Below are 23,676 nucleotides of genomic sequence, written 5' to 3' on the forward strand. Positions count from 1 at the left end.
TCTTCTCTCCTTCCCCTTCCCCAGTGCAGAGTAGCGGGCCGGATTTGAATTATTCGGGCCAACCTCTCTGCCTTTTCCTTTCAATAAATCCATCTAACTATTCCCTTGGAATCCAGTTTGTTACCCTCAGCGAACATCGGTTATCCTCTCTTCGCACCACATGTCCTACCCATGTCCATTTCTTCTTCTTAATTTCCACTAGAATGTCGGTAACTTGAGTCATTTCTTTGACCCACTGTTCACGCTTCCTATCTCTTAATGTTACCACTACTATTTTTCGTTCCATAGCCCTCTGGGTTGTCCTTAACGTAAGTAGAACTGTCTTGGTTAGCCTCCACGTTTCAGCCCCATAGGTGAGTACAGGCAAGATGAAACTGCTGTATACTTTCCTCTTTAGCGATACCGGTAAACTGCTAGTCATAATCTGCGAGTGCTTGCCAAATGCTCAATCCCAATCATATTCTTCTTGTTATTTCCTTTTCATAGTCCGGATCTGTGGTTACTACCTGTCCTAAATAAGTAGACATATTCGCCTACTACTTCCAGTACTTCGCTACCTTTGGCAAAGACGGTACAATGCCGTATCATATGGTGTCATTATCACGTCACACATGCGCTGCCGTTAGCATGTCACACCGTACTCTGACACATCATATCATACCACACCATATTATACCATACCCCCACACCATACCATACCATACCATATCATACCATACCATACCCTGCCATACCATACCATACCATACCATACCACACGAGACCGCACCCTGGTAAAATAGAGACGACTGCAAGCTCCTAATGTCTAATACCCCACTTGCTTATCTATGAAAGCCTTCTAACCAGAGCAGTACAAGAAAGCCATTGTTTCTCACAGCTCCGGATACGTGCCCAAAACAGTGTACGCGTAGCGAAAACGGCACCTTGCAACTGCCACCCGTACGAGCACTATTTTCGGCTTTTATTACCCCCCAAGCGCTCCACTAGCGCTGTTCGTAATCCCCTCCTTACTTTCCCTGGTTAAAAGCGATCTCATTAGGATAAGAGCACTTGGCGATCTGCGCACTTTGGTACTCTGCTGACCCGTTACTTTTATGCTCGGCCGATTTTGCCGCGACTGGGCTCGCGATAATTAGATCCAGTTCTTGCTCGCAAACTCACTTCCTAATCAGTTCCTAAGACACAGCCGACACAAACACTGGCCGCCATTTTCTCAGTTGCACAGAGTGAAACAGAAAAGCCAGCAGTTGAAACGCCCTCTTCTTTATTTTTTTTTCCTCGGGTGAGTATGATAAGAGCGACCTGAGATAAGCGTGGTCCCACCGTATCGCGGTCGGCGAAATTTCACTTTCCCATTCCTGGTACAATAAGTACCCACTGAAAGGTGCACCCCTTCCAGATAGAAATTGCTCGATTGTATCACAATTCCGTTACCAAAATTTGATGTTCTTTTTTTTTTTACTTTCCTTAGATACTTTTGTGTTCAGTAAACCTTAACCTTATAAGAAGAGCATTAGAGTAGGAGAGCTATATACGGCCTCTTCTTTGCACAATCTATCAGGATGTCGTATAGTGGTAATTAAGCTACACCCAATTCTGGGTACGGCAACTAGAACTTTTCTCTTACTTCTGTTTCACTCTGGCCTTATTGGTTAGGCTTCAGAACCTATACATATAATAAATAGCGGTACTAGAAGCACTGAGCAAATGGTGTTTTCGAACTCCGTGCGCTACAAGACGTTAACTACAACACCCAGTGGTAAAGAGAATATTGTTAAAAACTGTTAAGACTGCATTTGGACGCCCCGGACATTGCGGCTTCTGTGGATCAATTAACATGGAGAGTTAATCCAAGAAATGTACGGTGTTGGGAGCTCCTAACTGTGCTCGTACACCTCTCTGTAACACCGAGTCTATTCCGCATTATGTGCTTTTCCTGCTTGGTCTGCGTGCGATATGGAGATGTCGCAAGGTGCTCAGGAACTGTGATACTTGCGCCCGTTCCCCGCGTTTTTTATTGCAATAGTTTTAGTTTTTTGTTTTTTTGTTAAAGTGCATGTACGGTAATTGATTCAAGAACCCGGTTGCCTCTGCTGAACTGTTTCAATTTACTGCCCTTGCAAAAATGCGAGTACATGTGGTTTGATGTTATGCTAACCGAATAGATTGAGGTATTCTTGCACCTGTCGACACAGGCCATCAAAAGAAATTTGCTTTTGAGGAGCAACTGGCTAATGCTGTGCTCTCGAACCACCATGAGAGAAATCCTAAAACTAAGTTTGCACGTCTTTTCTTAATTTGCTTTTTTATCATCTGCATCTCGTAAGTCATTCGTCGCTTCTGCCTTAGAGTGTGCTTCGTTTATCACACTGGCAGACATTAGAAAGCAATCAACGACAAATGTAGTGCTGTAGTACGCGCCCATAGTGTAGCAGTCATATAATAACGCGCGATGAGAAATGGGAGCGGTAAGTTCCGCCACGGGTTCGTTTGTGACTACGAAGGGCTTTGCGCATCACACTCTTAAGCCTTTATGCATTTTCTATTTTTACTTTACCATTTGCTTGGCGTGACTAAGACTCAAAACTTTTTCTTGTCACAAACTGAAACTATAGGAGCAAAATTTTGTAAATAAAACGATATTCGGTATGAGAACCAAAGCTTCCCGAGTGCATCTGGAGCTTCCGTGCATTCTCCACCCTTTACCGTAGTATAACAAACAGCTATTTGAATCAAGATATTACTGTGACGCAAGTGTTCAATATTTTCGCTTTCTGAATCTTCGAGTTCGGCAAGTTTTGTTCAATAAGGATCGAATGCTACTCTCCTGTGAGAGAAAGAATGGGATTTGCTAGAGGTATCGTGCTTCCTTTCCTGCGAATTAATGGTGACCAAGAAGTTCCAAAGGTCGCATTTTATTGTCAGAATTTTTTTATGCAAAACATTGTCTTTTAAAAGCAATTCCTAGGAAACTAAACCGAACGCAAGTCCGAAGAATTTCAGCCAGCTGCCGCGCTCATGAAGCGTCTAAAATATCTGCTGCACTCTTAATCAGATTGATCGTTGATTAAGTTGTGGCATTGAATGCATACAAGCCACGCATTAATTATAAAAAACGCCATACCGGAGCGTTAAAAGTTAATTTCGACTACCTGTGATTATATATTGTGCGTCAACGTCGCACCGCACACAGGTACATTTCTATTTCTCCGTCATCGACACAGAGGCGCCACAGCCGAGGTTCGAACAAGCAGCATTGAAATCAGCAGCTGAACGTCGATGACACCGCATAAATTTTACATGTTCCTACTGTTCATAGAACACAGCGGAAAAAGAGGATGTGAGAGAGGAATAGGAGGAGGTCGCGTCCATGTCAAACAAGGCACGTACTAACCCGAGGGAGCAATGTCGGCGCAAAGAAGTTGGAAAAAAAGCAAAGCTATTTGGCCGAGAATAACATGAAACAGAATTGAGGCGCGGAAGTAATCTAATCAGGAAACTAAACCAGAGTGCGGATAAAGTGAAATATAAACTTTGTTTCTTAAAAAGAACTCAGATCGTCATTCTCAGTTTATTCCCGGCGGGCACGGAAACCATCTTAGGAGTACCCTTACGCCGCTCCCGCGCGGCGCTCACGTTCGGAATCAAAATTCATGAAGGCGTAACACACACTCCAAACAAAGCGTAATCATGATAGAAAACTATTTTCGCAACCCCGAACGAAAACTCCTCGGAATATTTCGGTCGCGCAAAGCGTCGCTACCATGCATGCCTAAGTAGTGTGATTTGGAGAAAACAGGAGTTGCGTGGGGGGTTGTGCTCTGTGGTCAGGAGGCTGCTCATCAAACCTGCTGGAAAGGTTATTACAGTTCGGCAGAGCCACGGAAGCTGCCGGCTGTCTGACGTGACTTCCTTGCTTTCAAAAGGCCGGTGCTCGGGGCGTGTGCATGCAAGCCACTGCATGGAAATAACGTCTTTCGTGTCATGAAGGCACCAGAAGGAAAAAGAAAAACAAAACTTATGCCCAAGTGTTCCTAAATATACGAATTCTTTCCACGTCACACGCATGAGAGTAGTTTTTCTTCACTTTACTATGTGAATAATAAATTTCCTGTTGTGGGATAGGTGGTCATACTACAATTATATTCCCGTCTACGTTCGCTCCATATTGCAGCAACGTGTGTTACTATCACGCTATAAATCTACTCCTGTGTAGTCTTGATGTAGCAGGAACAAATTAGATTTGTTTTATATTCGATTGAGTCATACGCGCAAGGACATTAATAAAGTCGCATGTTTCGAAATTCTTTTTCTTAGTTTCTTATTACTTACAAACTTTCCATACTATGAGTTGAGAGATTTTACTGACATAGTGGCTACATTTACGCAGCTTGTTGCGAGCCTTCATGCACACAAGACATACAAAGTAATGAAAACAGTTAAATCTCGTATTTCGTGGTAATTTACGTTTTTTACGTATTTTACGTATTTCGCGGTAATTTACGCCAGCTTGCGTGTTTTTGAAGCACATTTTGGAAGTCTGCAAATTAGTGCACGCCAACAAAGTCTTGTGTTACTTTGTTTTTGTAAAAAAGTACCACAAGATAGATGTATCACCACACGAAAACTCCTTTCGCTTTTTTATGTTTTGTTTTTAACCTCCTCAGCAACCTAACGAAGCGCACTTGCCGAAAAGTGAATTCTACAGCGTTACCGTACCTCATCTTAGTTAATAACTGATTAGGTAGACTAGAAAAAAAAAATACACTGACCACCCCCGCATGACCCCAAAATATAGATTATGGTTACACCAAAATGTTATTTACCACTATTGTTGTCTCTGCTTTGGCTGAAATTCCCTGAAGCGCTCTCTTGTTTAGAACTCTATTTACTTTGTGTTTTAATTTGCAGTGGTTCTTCTATCTCACTTCAAAATTTTTATTCCTTTGGCGTGTGGTACACACGGTGCGATCTCTTGCAGTTGTCAAGGTCACGAGACTGCTTATCTTCCCCAGCCGTACAAAATGCAACGACACAAAAGATGGTCGTGCTTTGTTAATACTGCTGCGCATACACATGCTACCCTCTAGCATTTCTGCTGCAGTTGAAATCAGGAACCCGGCCGTTCAAGGCGAGACAAAGTATAGAACATTTAGCAAGACCAAGCAAGTGCCGCACGCGTAATCCACATGACCTCGTTCACTTTGCCACCCTTCTTATTTATTTTTTTTTTTGCTTAAAGGGCAGCTGAATAGGTTTTACAATTCGACCAGCTTAAATAAGTCGAATATATGAAATTTCGTGTTAGCGTTTCAATTACCGATGTAATCTCCGAATAAAGTGACAACGCCTGCGTATAGTGCACAGCACCAGACAAAATCAAACACATGAGGCATAGGAGAAGCAAGGAATCCGGAGAAAGGAATCTCACGTTAGATTACTTTTTATGGGGACAAGCTGTGAGGACGGGTAAGTAACAATTAAAAATACGAGTATATTTGCTTCTGTTAAGTGAAATAAAGAAAAAATCCGTTGAGCAAGCGGCTGCTGCTCTGTTTTAGAACGCGCAAGACAAGAGTTGAAATCCAACTTTTGCTCGCACTTTCAATTCGATTTGCTTTCATATTTGCCCCACGTACGTCTTTGGTCGTTTGCCTTTTATTTTGCAGTTTGAGATGCTTGAAGTAAAAATGTCTTTTTATTGCCAGCAATGCATTTATTATAACTCTTTTTTTTCTGTCTTAAAACAAAAATTACAATTTAGGAAATAATTTAGATTTCCTTACAGTATGTTTCTTGCCTTTACGGGCGCGTCCTGTTGTAGTTTGAAGCCTCCATCATTTGTTAAAACGCTGTCAGGTTAAAACGCTTTCAGATGAATAAGTAGTTGGTGTACTGTACAATTTGCATTTCAGAAACTGGCGCTGCGTATATATTCCGGCCCTGGCCACTATCTAGGTGATATATTTCACGCTTGAAATGGCGAGTGCCTACAGAGTGAATTGATTGGGAATCAGGGTATTATATAAGCACCATTGCCGCACGCATGGCCTTTAGTTTCTCTTTTTTGTTGCCTCAGAAGTCCGAAATTCATGCGTAAAAATTCAGCTTTAACTTTCTAGCATGAATGCTTGCCCGTCTACGCTTCCTGCAAAAACATGAAAACTATTATTGAATTCACAGAGGCAAACAGCCGAGTTGAGCCCTTGGCAGACGCTGGGAATTAATATCGCCAGTTTTATCTCCTTAACACCAGCAAACACTTTTCCTTTTCCCATCCACAGAAATGCGACCACCGCACGGCCTGATTCTATTAAGGGATGTAGGCGCGTACCTACTATAAAGCCACTTATATACGCCCCTCACTGGGCAACATTAATTTGTCGGGATCTAAGCAAGCAAACAGCACACCTGCTGTTTGGATATTTAACCTTCTCGCACAAATCAAGGCAGATCATGCGGCGGGTCCAATTTCGAGGCGGTGGCACAGGTCACAGATGCGAAAGTCATGTAGTTTATAAGATTTCCTTTTTGTATAAGCATGAATCAAGCAACCCTAGGTGCATCTCTTCCTCGAAATTGATAAGCACAGCACCGCCGGTCGACTCACCCTGTCAATCTGACTACGCGCTACAAAGGAGAGGAATGTGCTCAGCGGGGCTTTTAAATGCGGACACTACAGGCCAGTGCAGGCTTGTAGAAAGGCAAACCGGTAAAACAGCCAAAAGCAACACGCGTAAACACCGACGCAATGATGTAAGTCCCGAGCGCCAAGTCAGGTTGCGCTCGACGGACACATTCCCTGCGTCACGCAGACTTGATGGACGCCATGTCGCAACGGCGCCTTCAATTTCCCGCGGTTCACTGATCTCAGAGCCAGTGTGCATATAGCAAAAACGGAATGCCTCGGAGGCTTCTACCTCTACCTCCTTGGACTGAAGGGATCTGTTTCTCGTCTAGTACGCAAGCAGCAGGGTGAGCATGACGCGAAGAGGAACGATCTGACTGTCAGGTCATTTTTCAAGATAATGTTTGCATGCTCTTTCGTTACATTGATTTGCTTTAAGGCGCTTGTTTGGGGCGTACAAAATGTTGCTATCAAGTTTCTGTGCTTCAAAAAAATCTGAAGTTGGGAGGCCGAAAATAAGCTGCCTGAATTTATTTCGACTGAAAACATGATGTAGATAGCGCTGTATCAAGAACGAGGGAGTATTGAGGTAGAATTTAATTTACCATTTCTTCATTTACAACTAAAACAGGAAGAGAAGGCCAAATCAAAGGCAGACCTAAAACGTTCATTGCCGAAATAGTTCGCGCACACTAGGTTAACCATACTGTCTTTACACAAATGTAAGCGCGCAACAGGGTTTCCTTCTCCGCCTTACATTGAGGGAGGGTATTGTGGTAGTTCAAAGCACCAGATGCTCTGAAACGGTGAAGAAGAGGGTTATCCTGGCCTAATAGAGAATTAGAAACTCTGGCGCGCCAAAAGTAGTCCACTACACGACTGAGGAACACACCCCTTCTCTTGATTATTTTTGCCAAAGAAGGCAAAATGTCACGCTTTACTGATCTGTCGAAGCAAGCCCAACACAGGTGGTAATACCATATAGCGAGCATGCAGGGAATCGTAATTCGACCCTACTTCCATCCCGGAACCACGGGTAAAATTTTGCGGACAATAAAACCTGCAAAAACGATTCCAGTCAATATATTTCCCAAGTCTCCGGTCCCAACTTGTGCTCCCATGTGCAGGTGTGAAGAGTGCCTTTTCCGCAGTGAGCCCATTAAATATCAACTTATAACAGTGCCAGCATCCCTTAACACATTGAAAGCATACAGGCGAACAAACAAGTGTCTTCTGGGATACATTTGCTGCAGGTTGCGTGCAACAAACTCCGTCGGTGCTTTCTGCTACGTTAGTTCATATTGAGCGCTGTTGCGTTGGTTACAGCTGCAAAGAGGGTGGAACGAGTAACAGCGTGCATGTGTCGTATAGCGGGCAATGCTGAGGAAAGAAGAAAGCGAGGACGGCTCACCTGGTGTTCCCTCTATCACTCCTGTGAATGCCTTTTTTTTCTTTTTGTTTCGTAATAACCTTGAATGGCGTTCTACGTTGTTTTTTTTTTGTTTTTTTTTTTTGTCGTTGACATCTCCGGGAATATGCTTACGAAAACATTGCGCAACTTTGGAACTGCGATATTTTGTCGGTTACAGCGTGTAATCTGGTGCGTCGTCGCAAAAGTGACAATGAACGCAGCTGAAAATTTTCTTGAATCAAACGTGTTTTAGTGCTTGTCATCTATTTTTCGGGCGTGCTGATATTGGGCACATGACTAAGCGCGAAGGACCGCAGTTCGCAATAATTTATGCATCACGCTCCTTCCTTGGTTGAAAATGGTTGAAAATCCCTAGGTGGTCGAAATTACTCAGCAGCCTTCCACTACGGCACCTCTTTCTCTCTATCAGCTTTCACTCCCACCTTCCCCCTTCCATTATGGCGCGTTGTCCACAGAGAGAAGGACGACAGATACAGTGACTTTTGTTTTCTGTCAAAAAATTATTATTGTTGCTATTATTATCATTATTATTATTTCATCGAATAAGCCATGGAAAGTATACCTGCTTGGTGGTGTAGCATTCAGAAACTGGTAAAGCAATGTCAGTGCACTAAACGTCGCTCGGTGGTGGTAATTACGCAGTAGCCCACCTATAACTCGGGGACACTTTTTCTTGGCAATGGAGCCAAAACTACGGAGCCGAAACGCATCATCTTCCCGCGCAGCTGAATATAGTCCCTAGTTATGTGAGCAAGTTCTGCAAAAACAAATTGAAATCATAGTGCTAGTTATTTACGGTATATTTTTTTATCACGGAACTAATTTTCCGAAATGAAGCCGTCATGCCCAAAACACTTTTCTTGGTCCCACCGGGTTTTCTCGTCTGATGTCTGTCGCGGGTTTTCGAGACTCCCCGACTTTACAAACAAGATGGCGACAGCCGCCTGTTCGGGTAATTCCGGTTGTTCTGGTCGTCTACTCCGCAAGCGTTGGAAGCGTTTTCACCAGACAAGGTTCGAGTCAAGTTCAAGAGACGTTGGCTGTCAAAGCAAACGAAGAAAACGATCTGCAACGTCCATGCAGACCGAAAGCCGCGCGGTCGAACTACATGGCGGAGTGACACGTTTAAAGACGCCCCGCCTCCCTACCTTTGCGCCCATTGCCAAGAAAAAGTGTCCCCGAGTTTATAGAAATGTTCAACGTGAGCTAACATTGCCCCGGGTTCTTCGACCCGAACCCCGGCGGCTGCGTTTCGATGGAGGCGAAACGAAGTGGCATCCATGTGCTGTGCGATGTCAGCGCACGTTAAAGATCCCAAGGTGGTCGAAATTACTCCGTAGTCCTCCACTACGGCTTCTTTCTCTCTTTCCACTTTCACTCCAACCTTCCTCCCTTCCCTTGCGGTGCGGTTTAGGTGTCCACGGAGCAAGTGTGACAGATATTGTGTCTTTCCCTTCCTGTAAACCAATTATTATTATTATTATTATTATTATTATTATTATTATTATTATTATTATTATTATTATTATTATTATTATTATTATTATTATTATTATTATTATTATTATTATTATTATTATTATTATTGCACAGCACAACTACCCTCAACCATCACTTCAATTCTAATCCCAGTTCTACACAATATCACCGCCTGGGCGTGGCCAATCCCCCTTGTGGGTATGCGCCATTTTATGAGAACAACAACCACATGGACGTCTCTCCGTTTCGCCTCAATCGAAACACAGCAGCCGGCGTTCGGGATCGAACCAAGGTACTCCAGAAGAGTAGTCGGGCGTCTTAACCACTGCATCACCGCCACGAAGTTTTCAATTAAAAAATTTGATTTAGGCACAGTTTTCAATTTTATTGGCGATGCACTTTAAGGAATCCCATGTGGCCGAAATTTCCGGTGACTTCACTATATGGCTTCTCTCATAGCTCAATGATTTTATGGTACGTTAAACGGTATAACCCTCGTCAAGCCAATCAATTTTTTTCGAAAGTCTTCCCTTTTCGGTGGATTCCTCAAACGCCCTGGTGTCAACATGCTGCGCTATAGTACAGCAGCGCATGCGTCGGGTGTACTTCCGCAATGGATTCGTGGCTCAAAACTCAAAAGGTGAGAAGGTTCACTTGATACTTCACCCATGGCTGAAAAGGGACATCGACACGAAGGCGATCTCCAAGGATCTTTTGTAAAACTGAGAAAACGTGGCACTATCGAACTTTTCCGTGGACCCCGCCGGGGTGGCACAGTGGTTACGATTCCCAAGGATGCGGGATCTAATCCCGGCCTCAGCTGCCGCTTTTCGATGCAAGCGAAAAGCAGGACGCCCATGTGCTGTGCGATGTCAGTGCACGTTAAAGAAGTCCAGGTGGTCGAAATTTCCAGAGTTCTCCTTATTCGCTTTGAGACGTTAAACCCCCCAAACTAAACCAAACGTTTCCGTGGAGACCACAAAACCGCTGTCATAGAGGAGGCATAACCAAAGCAGAATTGAGACGCAATACGCTTTGAATGCAATTTATTCGATGTCAAGGTCACTCATGTCGAAATCGACTCATATATTTTCGTTTTTCATCTGCACCACCATTTCTGTTTTCATAGTGCGGTTGAGTAAAATAGAGAGAGAATGTCTGTTCCCTGCTCCTGGCGCTTTTTTTTTCGCATACAGGTGATATAATATATAAGCTACAAGCTAGGCTTCCGCGTGGTGGCGTCACGTCTCACGTGGGACGCACAGCCTCCCTCTTTACTAATACCATTGCGAATACGTCATCCTAGCGCTCAGCAGCCATATCTGACATCTCCTCTATCCCGCACTTCCCTGGCGACAGAACTTGCTGCTTACCAGTTCGCATGCCCATCAGCAGTGGTGTATGTAGTCTTCAGCCATCTTTCCTGTACAAGACGGGCTCCACTTTGCGGTCTTCGGTGTGCTTGGCGGCCAGCGTTCGCCAGAACTTTCCGATTCTTCCCGTCGCAGAGTCCTGTCTTGGCGTCCCTCCTGGCTTCAACTACGTGCATCAGGTCAGTCTTGACGAAAAATGGAAGCCTGCCTTATCTGATATTGTATCGTTACTTTGGCTTGTGGTTCCTGGATGCAACTTAACCCAAAATTTGACTTCCAGCGTTTTAGACGTGGTTGTTGCGGCCTTGGCTACTTCTTCTTTTCGAAAAGTACAGAAAAAAAAGGAGTTGGAGAGAAGGCAGGAATGTTAATCAGACAAGGTGTACCAGTTGGCAACCCCGCACTCTGGAAGAGAACACGTTTTGGAGAGAAATCTGCGTGTCAGCGTAATTGGGTTAGGATGCTTGCGGAAGCTTGTTTGTAACGACTACCCGCTGCAAAAGGGAATCCATATATAAATACAAAATTCAATAATGATTAAAAGAATTAAAAATGAGGAAGGCATGCTTTCAATTTATGGCCAAGGGAGGTTTCAGAGGCGGGAGCGTTCATGATTGAACACGTGAACGCTTACTTTTGCGTTGGCCTTTTGCACTGTAAAACGTGAGAGCAAAGGGTGCCTTTGATAGGAGTTTTAGTATAAAAGCTTCGAACTGTTCACAAGCAAAGGCGATACGCGTGTGTAAATGGCTAATCTTTTAATTTTTGCTTGCTTCCCCAGGGGCACTATTTATGGACTTAACGACACGTACCTCATAATCAACGCCATGAGCATGGTGGATGCCTTACGAGCCTAGATATCGCATAAAATCTGAGTACTGGTCATTGCTATAGCAACTTCGTCACTACTACATCTAATCAGCCTACATCAAAACCACTGTCTAGCGGCACCGATTCCTTAGCTGACATTTTAATAGGAAATAGTCAAGCAGCTCGTGGAAAAGAAATCCGGCGGCATCCGTCGTCTCGGGAATGATTCGATATTCTGAAAATGAACTCAGCAAATCGGAGAAGGATCCAAAGAAGTCAGACTTGGTAGGAGGTCCCTGTATTGGGGCTACATTATTTCATAAAATAAAATTGTGCAATTTGCGCTGTTGTGCATCGAAGTGGATCGTACCCGGACGATCTGAAAGTCAGAAGAGCATGCTACACGTAGGTCACACAAACTCGTTTGTTCAAACAGGTAAGGGGAGGGCCTAAGAATGTGTTGTGGTATGAGTGACATGGTACACCATAATGCCAGGCGCGCCTAGAAAAGGGTCTAAGTGATGTGCGTCCGGTACCATTGTCATGCGTATCAGCTGAAGCTGAATAACGCTGTCGAACCTGCCGAAGATGTTCGACGCATCGAGGAAATGTAAATGTGGCGCGTGGCGTGATTTAGCAAGGTTGGCGTGTTGGAAAACCAAAGCGTACAGAAAGGCATTTGAACGCGGTGCCGGACATTCTAGCACGGATGCGGCAGCTGATGGTCATATCATGGCTTCATGCGAACTGCGTCACCCTCGGATAGCCTGCGCTAAGCCTAAGACGTATTCCACCACAGCATTTTGATTTTGAAATGCTTTACGCTTCACATTAACTGACCTCCTGAAGATGCCCCGCTGTTCTTACTGCAACCTCCGCTTGCTGCTTCTATCACTGCGTGAGACCTTCAATATCGTAGCATCTACGGTTCCGCACCCGCACATGAAATGCACCACCTTCGTTCTACCAGGTCACTGGCGCCATGTGCGCTGACAACTCACTTGTGAACTGCATGGAGAACAAGTTCTTTGTTTGTTTTGCGCATAGTGTTTTTGTGTGCTGTGTGATTTCCTTTCCAGGCTCATGGAACGAAATTCCGTGCGCGAGGGTTGTGAGCGAGATTTGTGTGCGAGATCAGTAATATTCCGCGAGATTAGTTCTTGTCCAGCGGTCCTGCCATCTGCAATCTCTCACTTGAACGCGCTTCAAGGAACTCCACGTGACAGGAGTGATAGTGTAACGTTCAAACTCACACCCGGAGAAAGCAACACCTCCTAAAAGAAGAAATTGTCAGATGCTGCGCCTTTGTTTTTCCTGTACACCAATTGCAATTATATGCAGCACTGTAACGAACGCCGGTAAGAGGCAAACGATGAGAGGAAAATGATAAGAGAAAGGGTACGCTTTCGCCATTCTCATCTTAAGAAATCTAAGAAACTATTTTTTCTTATGGCCATATCCTCAAGTAGCGTTCGGCGTCGAATTTTCAGAGCGCAGCTCAGCTCTTTTGCACCCATTCCTGCGTTTCGCGTCTTCGCCGTCCGCGTCGCCGTCGGCGCTGTCCCTTGTAACCAGCTCCGCCGCAGGGGCAGCATGCACTCCTTCCTGTACACGTTATCGTGGAAAGCCTTTTACGACTTAGAACGCTGTGGCGTTTACGCTCTGCTCTCGACTGGGCACACGGTGCCCATATGTCGGTGGCTTGCCATGGCCGTGGTACAGACGGGGAGGGGGAATAAACAGCATTTTACATCACTTTCTTTTTAATGCCGCTTGTCACTAAGAATATTTCTTGCGTTCTTACGCCTCTACGGTCACCAATGTCTTAGTTTTGAATGGCATACGGCTGCAACAAATAGCAAGCGAGATTTGGAGCATTCTCGCTTCACTGTTGTGTATTGTGTTGACTGTTTCCATTCACTAGGTTAAGCTATCCTCGTTCCGACAACTCGTTCCGCCAAAAATAATTAGCCGCCGCAGACAGCGGTGGGAAGAAATCGGCCGGCAGTGTAATGACGTCACCACAGTATCTGGCGTGAGAATTTCCCACACGCCACATCGAAATAAATATAACGAACTGAGGGAGGGTCCAAAAGAATGCAAAGTTGGCGAGGAGATCCATGGGAAAGTAGAATTTACTAAAGAAAATAAATTTTGCGCCGTCCCGTTTCTAACCGAGTTCAACTGCACGCAAGGCAAGAGCTTAACGCAGTCAATGAACGCTGTTCTACAAACCAGATTCGAAAAGCAGAATCTTAGGACTCGAAGCCCTGGAAGCGCAAGACACCGAGGCAACGCCTCACCGCATCAGGCGCCACACTCCACATATAAACGAGGATAGAAAGTAGGGATCTTGCATGAAGCGCCGCGGCTCCCGGCTTAGGCTTAGCCTCTATATGAGAAAGGAGCTCCCAGCGCGCGCGAATTCCGTGTGGTGCGGTTATAGAACTTGGAACCATCGGCCATGCCCATCGTGCAACCAGGATATATATATATATATATATATATATATATATATATATATATATATATATATATATATATATATATATATATATATATATATATATATATATATATATTGTCACGGACAACAGGGCTAGACGTGACTAACACGACGGGACGAAGCTGAACCAGCAGGCAAAGTTCTGCGCACAGCACGCGAGGCAACTTCGGCGTCCTTTTCTTCCAGGCGCCACCTAAGAACATCAGGGACACCAGGTGGCATTACTCCCCCTCCTAAAACAAACGAAAGCACAGACTGGGCGCGAGCGATGGGTGATGCAAGTCAGTATAGAAAACGAATATAAAACGGAGGCGGTGCCCTACACAACTAAACGAGTGCATAGTACACTGCACTCGTTTAGGTGTTGCACATTACCGCGTGAAATACGGTTTCATGCGGACAACGTGCACCACCTCGGAGCGTGGTTGCCGACGCGAGGTCTGCACAGTACCCGCTGGAAGGACTTCGTATGTCACTTCTGTGACACGGCGCAGAACCTTGTAAGGTCCAAAGTATCGCGACATCAGTTTTTTAGACAAGCCAGGCCGGCGCACCGGTGTCCACACCCAAACTTGCTCTCCTGGTTGGTATGTGACGTGTCGATGGCGGAGGTTGTAGCGACGCGTATCCTTTCCCCGCTGTTGCTGAATGTGGATGCGGGCAAGTTGACGTGCTTCCTCGGCGCGCTGAGCAAACTGCTCAGCGTCTGGGATGAGAGGATTATCCGTGCAGCACGGAAGCATGGCATCTAACATCGTCTGAACGTCGCGTCCATAGAGCAGGCGAAATGGCGTAAAACGCGTAGTCTCTTGGATGGCAGTGTTGTAGGCATATGTGACGTACGGGAGAATCTCGTCCCATTATTATATAGACAAATGCTTTTCGTCTAGCACGCATGATGAAGCTGTGAGATATCTTCGTGCGCAGTTGCGTACATAAAAAGAGCACGCGGTTCTGAGAGTACCAATAATACTACAAGGGCCACACAGCTGGAACAGACGGCTACATCAGCGAAGCTATAGCTCTGACTCCATAGATTAATTTCTGAACATTTTGTTCTGTTTCCAAACTAGCAAGTAAAAGCAGGCGGTGCTCTTGCAGCAGTCTACGGCAACAGGCTTTTTGTCATTGTGAATCGCGTCGTTCTAGTGATTTCTGCAATGCATTGTGCGAAATGTGAACTCCAACTGCATGCGGTGGCCCTAGTAGATTCGGTAATCTATGGAGTTAACACACACTTCTTTTTCGCAAGGTTTCTCCCAGCTACAACCCATGTCCTTCTCACCATTGACGGTGACTGTTTGGCTTCGCTGCAGGTAACAATCAATAGCGACGACGTGGCCGAGGTACTTGGGGTGATTGACAGGCTGCTGACGCACGAGACACAGAACCTATGCCTCGAAGACATGATTCGCAACATGGACGCCGACAACCGCCAGCGGCCGGCCCCACTGAGGAAGGGGGACCTTCTCCCGCGCTTTCAGGAGGTCGTGTTCTCCTTCGTCCGCGAACACGTGGATCAATTAGAAGCGGTGAGCGAAGATATTTCTTTCTTCCGCAATGCGAACAGGGCAATAGCCGTGCTCCAGTTACTGACAGTACACGAAGCACGGGGACGTGAGGTGAGCATACGTGCCGGCAATATCATTTTAACTCCAACTGATTGGGCTGCCTTGATCTGGCTCAGGTACCGAAGATTGGATATTGTTAATGATGAAACATTATGTTCCAGTGCGATGACGCATGAACTATGTGGAAGGCTTTTGGAAAGCACTGGACGTATTTAGACCACCTGCGGTCCTTCAACGTGTACGGACGAGTGCGGTTCTGTGTTTCACGTCTATCGAAACAGGGCGGAAGAAGTGAAGTTAATGGTGATTAGCGCATATGCAGGCTCTTCAAGAATTTTTTTTTTCTCAGCCTTTACAAATACAGCATTAAAAAGGCAATGACCTGAATTTCTATGATAGAAACGCACTTGTTGCAATCAAGGCCCATTTATGCTAAGTAAATTAGATGACCTAATCCTCTCCAGCGTTATTTCCAGTCTAATCCATCTGATAGCGTCGCAGAAAGGAAATACATAAGTTTGCTCACTTCGTAGTTAAACTTCCTTTACGCAATAAAAACCAACCAACGCTAGATATAAACTTCTGTGCATTCGATTCATTGTTAGCCTTGAAACTGAACGAAAACTAAGGCATGAAAGTACATAAAGATACCAAAAACAGTACTTGCACATTCGGAAAGTACATCAACGCCTGATGAACTCATTTTCTTTACAAATTTTATTGGGAATTTGAATTAATTTCATCAATGCTACAGATATTCTATTATGTTCTCAAATATGTCGGACCAAGAGTGCTACAACGTATTGACAATCGGGTTTTATGAGAATGTATGCATTGGATGTAGTAGTACTGGCTCAAAATATAAAAAGCCTAATGTTCAATACATTGCATAAAATACCCATTGCATGATTTCAACATGATGTATAGCTTCTTTCAATATCTAGAATATTGAAAATAGAGGAAGGCGTGCTAGCGATTTCGCTGTTCTCGGATATAATTTTTGCAGACAAATCTTTTAGATGCAGCAGATACGCAAAAAAAGCTGCGAGTTCAGTTCGTGAGTAGTTGCGTGCACAAAAAGTGCGCTATAGAGACTCTTTCCTCTACTCTGAGAGCACCAATACCGTGTGGCCCACATAGCTTAAACAAACGGCCACATTAGCGAAAGATCTGGCTCACTCCCTTAATTTCTGAACATTCTGTTAAACTTGCGAGTAAAAAAAAATCGGCGCTTTTGCAGCGATCTCTATACGGAATTCGACGGGGCGCAACAGGCTCGTCGGCATTGTGAATCGCGTATTCGATTCGATGCCTCCCATGCAGTTTACCAAATTTGAACTGCGGCGGTCGTTATGCGGAGAGCTTCAGAGGATCTGGGTTGCATGAAACTGTCGAACGCTTTGCTTTTTGCAACGGTTCATTCTCTGCCAAATATAATATATGCCCTTGTTGCTATTGAACGTGACTGTCTGGCTCCGTTGCAGCTGACCAAGAGCGACAACGTGGCCAAGGTGCTTACGCCGGCTGACATGATGCTCATTAACGAATCGCGGCGCTTGTGCGTCGGAGGCATAATTTGTAATATGGACACCAAGCCCGGCCTGATCTTGACCCCTCGGATGATAGTCCCTCGCTTCCAGGACGCCGTGTTCGCCTTTATTCGCGAACACGTGAATCAATTAGAAGCGGTGAGCAATGTGATTTTCTTGCTTCTGCTATACGAACGAGGGTAATGACCATTCTGCAGTTAGTGACTGTACACGAAACAAGGGGACGTAGGTGAGCACACCCGTCGGCAAGATCGTTTTAACTCCAACTGGGGCTATGCAGCTGGATTAAACGAGGCTCATGGCTTTCTGGATGTGGTTCACGCACCGGATATTATAAATTGTTAAATATGCAACAATGTTCCAATGCTAGACAAATGAACTAAGTGGGAGGCTGCAATTTAAGGTTTCGGACTGCACCTGCACTCCTTCAACGGGTGTTGACGTTCACATTTCTGCCTTTTTGCCTCCATTGAAACGCGACTTCCGCGCACAAGGTATGAACAATTGTGATTATCCAAAGCACGCTCTCTCAGTATATATATATATATATATATATATATATATATATATATATATATATATATATATATATTTTTTTAAAGCGGCCTTTATGAAAGCAGCATTTATATAACGCACGAAGGTGAATTTCTACGTTACAAGGGGCTTACATAGGTGCACTTCCCATTTCCGTAAAGCAAATTACACCATCAAATCCTGTCTAGCCCTATTCGCAGTTGAAAAAGGGACTTGCATCTGACAGCATAAGAGAAAAGGAAGGCATCTGACAGCATAAGAAGAAAGGAAGAAGTGTCAATTCGCTCATTTCTTCGTTGGATCCTTTTCAATATGCCATCATAAAGAACAATAACAGACACTAGATACAAATAGAAATAAGCGTTCCTTTTTTAACACGACAAGGAGCTCGTTGACCTAAAACCCGCGGAGTAGACAACCGCGGGGTTTGTCGGAAATAATTCGAAAATCTGGATCTGAAGTCATGAAATCAGAGGAGGATCTAAATAAAGCTAACCTTAGTGAGGAGCACGGAGATAGGTGCCTTTCTTCTTCCTCCTTGGTGAGAAGGCGGCTTTGATGGAGCCACTTCTGAGATTAGAAATTATTTCTGTAAAAAAAAAAAAAAAAAAAAAACAATTGGAGCATTTTCTTGTGTTGTATATCGAACTCAGTACCTCTGTTCGCTAGAGTTATGCACGGCACATAAGCCACATCACTTTCCCTTTTCACAAATAAAAAGCATTGTTGATTACATCCATACGTACAATGCGGCTACTCTTCTCAAGCAAAGGGTACCAATTTATCAACTTTTAACATCACCCTGAAGAACCAGTAACTGATAAAAATGCACCTGCTTAATATAGAACGAGGACAGAAATATTCGATTAGAGACGTTGACCCGAGACAAGCGAGATGAGAAGAGAGAAGGCTGCAGAAACTTTGAGTGGTGTTACCGCCAATTCTGCTTACCTAAGCATAACGCTACTACGGCAGCTGTATCTGAGTGTTTACTGGGATAGAAAACTGTCTTTAGACCCGAAGGTGTGGCGCAGTGTCTAGGGCGCTCGACTGCTGAGCCCAAGGATGCGAGATCGACTCAGCCTTGGCGGCCGCTTTACGCTACAAGAGAACAGCAAGGCTGTCGTGTGCTGTGCGATGTCAGTGAAGAACCCAGGTGGTCGAAATTTCCCGAACCCTCCACTACGGCGTCTTTCATAGGCTGAGACGCTTTGGGACATTAAACCCCACGAACCAAACCAAGCCAGTAAACTCTCTTTAGAAAACTATTCTAAATTTTTATCTCTACCTGTATTATGAGCCGAGGAAATTCCATCCGACAGGATGAGAGTATATATGTTTTAGGACCATTTTTGTTTTTTTAATTGAATGAGTGAAACTGCGCAAAAAAGACGGGACGTAAGAAACACACAGGCACAAACAAGGCGCAGACTTCCAACTAGTTTTATTCACGAAACAGCTGGCTTATATAGCCTCTCAAAGAAACAAAAACACTATCGAGAAAAATGCTCGACAGTTACAACAGCACATTATAGCAGAATCAAAGCGACTGTGGAACCCGAACATGCCCTTCCAGATACTCTGTCTCCTGTCTTGATAGTGATACTGACGATGAACCGATGCAGTTGTCACCTTTTTTGGCGATTAGGAAGGCCTCGATGAGCTCCCTTTCAGTTTTGTCCCTTGCCCTACCGAGGAAGGTGGTTCTATCCAGACAGGGGTCACATCTGCAGCTCTTGCAATGCAGAGGTAAATTGCTACATGTACCAGTGCTCGTAGACCTATTGTGTTCAAGGGCCCGCTCATTGAAGCACCGGCCTGTTTGGCCGATGTATACCCGACCGCAAGGTAGAGCTATCTGATAGATAACCCCGGGGTTATCTACCAGATACCTCTACATTGCGGTCGGGTATACATCGGCCAAACAGGCCGGTGCTTCAATGAGCGGGCCCTTGAAGAAATTCAGGGTGCTATAACTTCGATGGGTTTAACGTCGTCTGCTGGCCCTAATATTATCTCGCCTCGTTTTTCGTTGCCTTGTTTAATACTCATCTTTCCTTTTTTCCTTTATTTTCAATTCTTATCTGTTTCTGGGTCACTTTCCTCAACCATGAAAATAGGCAGAGTTATTTTTATTCCCAAACCAAACAGACCACCGGACCTTAGAAAACAACAGTTCATTACTTTTTTTAATATCAGCTTGGCCTGAAAATTTTGTCCCAGAAAAGAGACTTCAAAGCTCTTATCTCATTTAGCCAATTACATTTTTTTAATTTACTACGCTTCGTGTGCCTCTTCTTTTATTTTCAACTTTGCGCGTGCGCAGAAGCTCGTAGAGACAGACTGACCAGTAAAGATAAGTGACTCAGGCTGCTCTTAATAAAAAAGCTGATTTTACTGGCATAGTTTGTTGCCTCGGTACTCTATGGGGGGTACTTTCAGCAACTGTGAAGGATATGAAAACAGTTATCGCTAGTATTTTGGGCTCTGTGAGCGTTATGGCACATTGTGGTGCCTTCGCTTTGGCAGTTTGTATGCTCCGAACTGTTTAAGAAGATTGTGCGCCGAAATTTTCTGCAGTCGTTTCCTCAACAAAAGCGCTTGTTATTGATCTGTGAAAGTAACAGTGATGTTTCGCAACAGATTACGGCCAGCAGCGACGACGAAGCTGACGTGCAGCTGATGGGCAAAGCGCAGGACCATACCCGAACGAGAACACGAACTACGTACTACATACAGAGAACTGCTTGTGCCTGGCAGCGCTTGTGCAACCCTACAATGAGTCAGGATCAAGGGACATAGCCTTGCTGTGAACACGTGGCATTGTGTGTGGTGAGCAAGTGCTTTTCTTTGCCTGTCTACGTACATCTATAGAGCGCTGCATCTACCAATTGCGGCTGTTTTACGCTGTATAATCCGTTATCATGTAGTGTTGTGAACCGGTAGAATTTATCCGGCTGCGAATAATGGGATTCTTCTGGGGCGTAAGTCCTTAAAGCGCGGTCAGCATCAAAATGACTACGGTAGAATTTCAAGATTGTTTCTCGGTGCCCACAAATGAGGACAAGCTGGGGTTGGGGGATTCGAGCGCTCTACCGCCAGTCCCGTTTGTTTTTTCACCGCGTGCTTCTCGGCTGCTGCGCTACAGAGGTGGCAAAGCGATTGAAATGCGTTAGAGTAGTCTAGAAGGGGTAAATGCATTTTGATCTACGTTAAGGGTTACCGATTCGCGTGTCTGTAGCTTGTACCGTGGACAATGAAATGAACTCAGTGTTACCTCCCTTCGGCTCGTAAGGCAGGCAGGCAGAGATACAGTGCTCCTCAATTCTCTCAACTCTTTAGACTACTGTTTATTTTAGCATCAGAAGACTCACCATGAAACGGTGGTGTTTCCTGTGCGCCTTCACCTTTGTGTGTAACATTACGCACGAAGGCAAAAGTGGCAGATCTATAGTGTCAGGGCCATTGTGGTCTCAGTATGTGGAGGCTAACAGTGATAAGCAGTGTGGAATTTGTTTAGGTTGCTTACGGTCGCTCCTACGACCTTGTACGACCTTGTATATAAATCAACACTGAAAACACTTGGCCAAAGGCGGTGGTGCACATGACATCCTTTTTACGCATTCGAAGCACAGAAATTGTATCCCAATGAAGCAGGCATCTTATGTCTTATGTTCATACGGATGTAGCGAAGCACTGAATGGAAAGGGCACGCAACTTCTTAGTCAGATTTCTTTGAACTTTTTACGAGTAGTTTCATACAGGGATAGAATTTTATATAAACAAACAATTTCTTTAGGTTAGATCTTAGGAGGGGGACGTTTGAAAACCGGCTGCGTGTCTTCCATAAAAAGTTCGCATAAAATCGCGGTGGAATTTTTTTTTGTAATTCAGTAAGCGTAATAGTTACAGATACAAAGCTAAACGCCAGAAAATAGTGTAGATAAGTGCCTAAACATGCGTGTCAGATGACGCCACGCTATGTACAGGGCTGGGGACTTGAATCCTGTTTTTGTTGCTTTTGTTCGTGCTGTAGAACAAATACATATTAGGCACAATGGTTTTTGTCTATTTGAATAAGTAGAGCGGGAAATGCTAAATCATACTCTGCTCTTACTATTTGCTCGTAGTATCACACTGTAGTATTGACTTGCTCCTCCTATAAGGGTCCTGAGGAAGATGCTGAGTTCAGCACAGTTCAATCCAATAAGTGTGTAGAATTTGCGCTCTCTTCAATATTTGAGCAGACTCTACGAAACGTTAGATATAATATCCGCTTAATAGCCTGCAGGACGGTCACGTAAGATTATTCTAGTTGCCTGCTGGTGTACTTTAATTACGGTGGTGCACTTTAAGCGCAAAAACACATGCAAAATATCAAATGTAATATCAGGATGATGGTTACATCTGGAGTGACAAGGCTCTATTTCAGAGGCGACACTGCGACTCGCAGTTGAATATATTCTACCTTCGATAATATCTTCGAAATGTTTTCGGTTCGTCTCTCAGCAGTTCGACCTTAGAGCAAATATATACTCTTGCACATGAATGACCTGCGATATAATCAAGTTCCGCTAAGAGAGCTGTCGTTACAATGAGCTCAGCGAAATACTGCTGTAAGTGTAGAGTAGCGGGATCTGAATTTCATCCAGTTCGTTCTCTAGCTGATACTTCATTAGCGTGCTCTATGGGCAAGCTGCCTCGCGGCTAGAATCGCGAGATGAGCTCCGCATAAGGGACGTTCACAAGAGAGGCAAGACGAGGCGAGCCATGCCATCTCCGCGTGTTTGTAGCAGCTGGAATAATCATTTTAGCTCCTATAAATACACGTTGGGACACAACTCACCGCGGAGTTCCCCATAGAGGTTTGCCATTTCGTGGTATATATGGCAATGGCTAGCTTAGTATTCTTATTTTTAAAGACAGGACAATGAAAAGGAACCTTTATAACGTGTAAATGCTAAGCTGAAATGGCAAACAGACGCTAAGTGCTTAAGTACCATCGTTAAACCTCATACGGCGAGAAGTATGACTCTTTAGCTTGCCACACTTAGGCTCAAATATGCTTCTTACTCTCGCAATGTCAAGCAAAACATTCGCAAAAGTGCTCTAATGTTGACAAATAAAAGTAATTATAAAAAGAACTTCTCGGACATTGAAGAAATCCACAGTGCGCACGAAAGCAATGTGCCGCAGATATCCCTACTTCTACGGGCGCCTCATGATCTTCTTCCTTCGTCTTGGGGCATTTCTTATGACTCAAAGTAAGCTTATAAAAGCTGCTATCTCAACGAACTCAGCCGAAGCATCCATACAGTCTGCCCCCCCCCCCCCCCCCCCCCTCTCGTTAGAAAATTCAAAGTTACAGAGTAGTGTAGGGTGCTTGAGAGCATACGTAAAGTGTTTAACATTTCTTCTCCCAACTGATACCACTGAGGTTGCAATTGAATTCCGTAGCCACATTTTTTTAATGTTTTGTGGGCGGAACTTTGAATGTACCGCATCTCTGTCCTTCACACGCGCCCTTAATAGTGTGTGTAAGCGCAGCCAAGTTAATAATTTTTCTAAACACTTTTCATTTTCACTCATAAAGAAGCTCAGCAACCTGGTGTTTGGCGCATGATGGCCTTAGTTGCCTATGTGCCAAAAAAAACCAACACAACAACAACAACAAAAGGCTGATTGTGACGTCAAATGGACCTGCTTAACACCTTTGATTTCAAAGCCAATTAGCAGCTGAGAAAGCTCTTCGTGGCGTTCTGAACAAAAATGTTTTACATATTCAAATGCCCC

This window comes from Amblyomma maculatum, chromosome 3 (assembly GCF_055883805.1).
Source record: "Amblyomma maculatum isolate TAMU_Amacu chromosome 3, ASM5588380v1, whole genome shotgun sequence".
Taxonomy (NCBI): Eukaryota; Metazoa; Arthropoda; class Arachnida; order Ixodida; family Ixodidae; genus Amblyomma; species Amblyomma maculatum.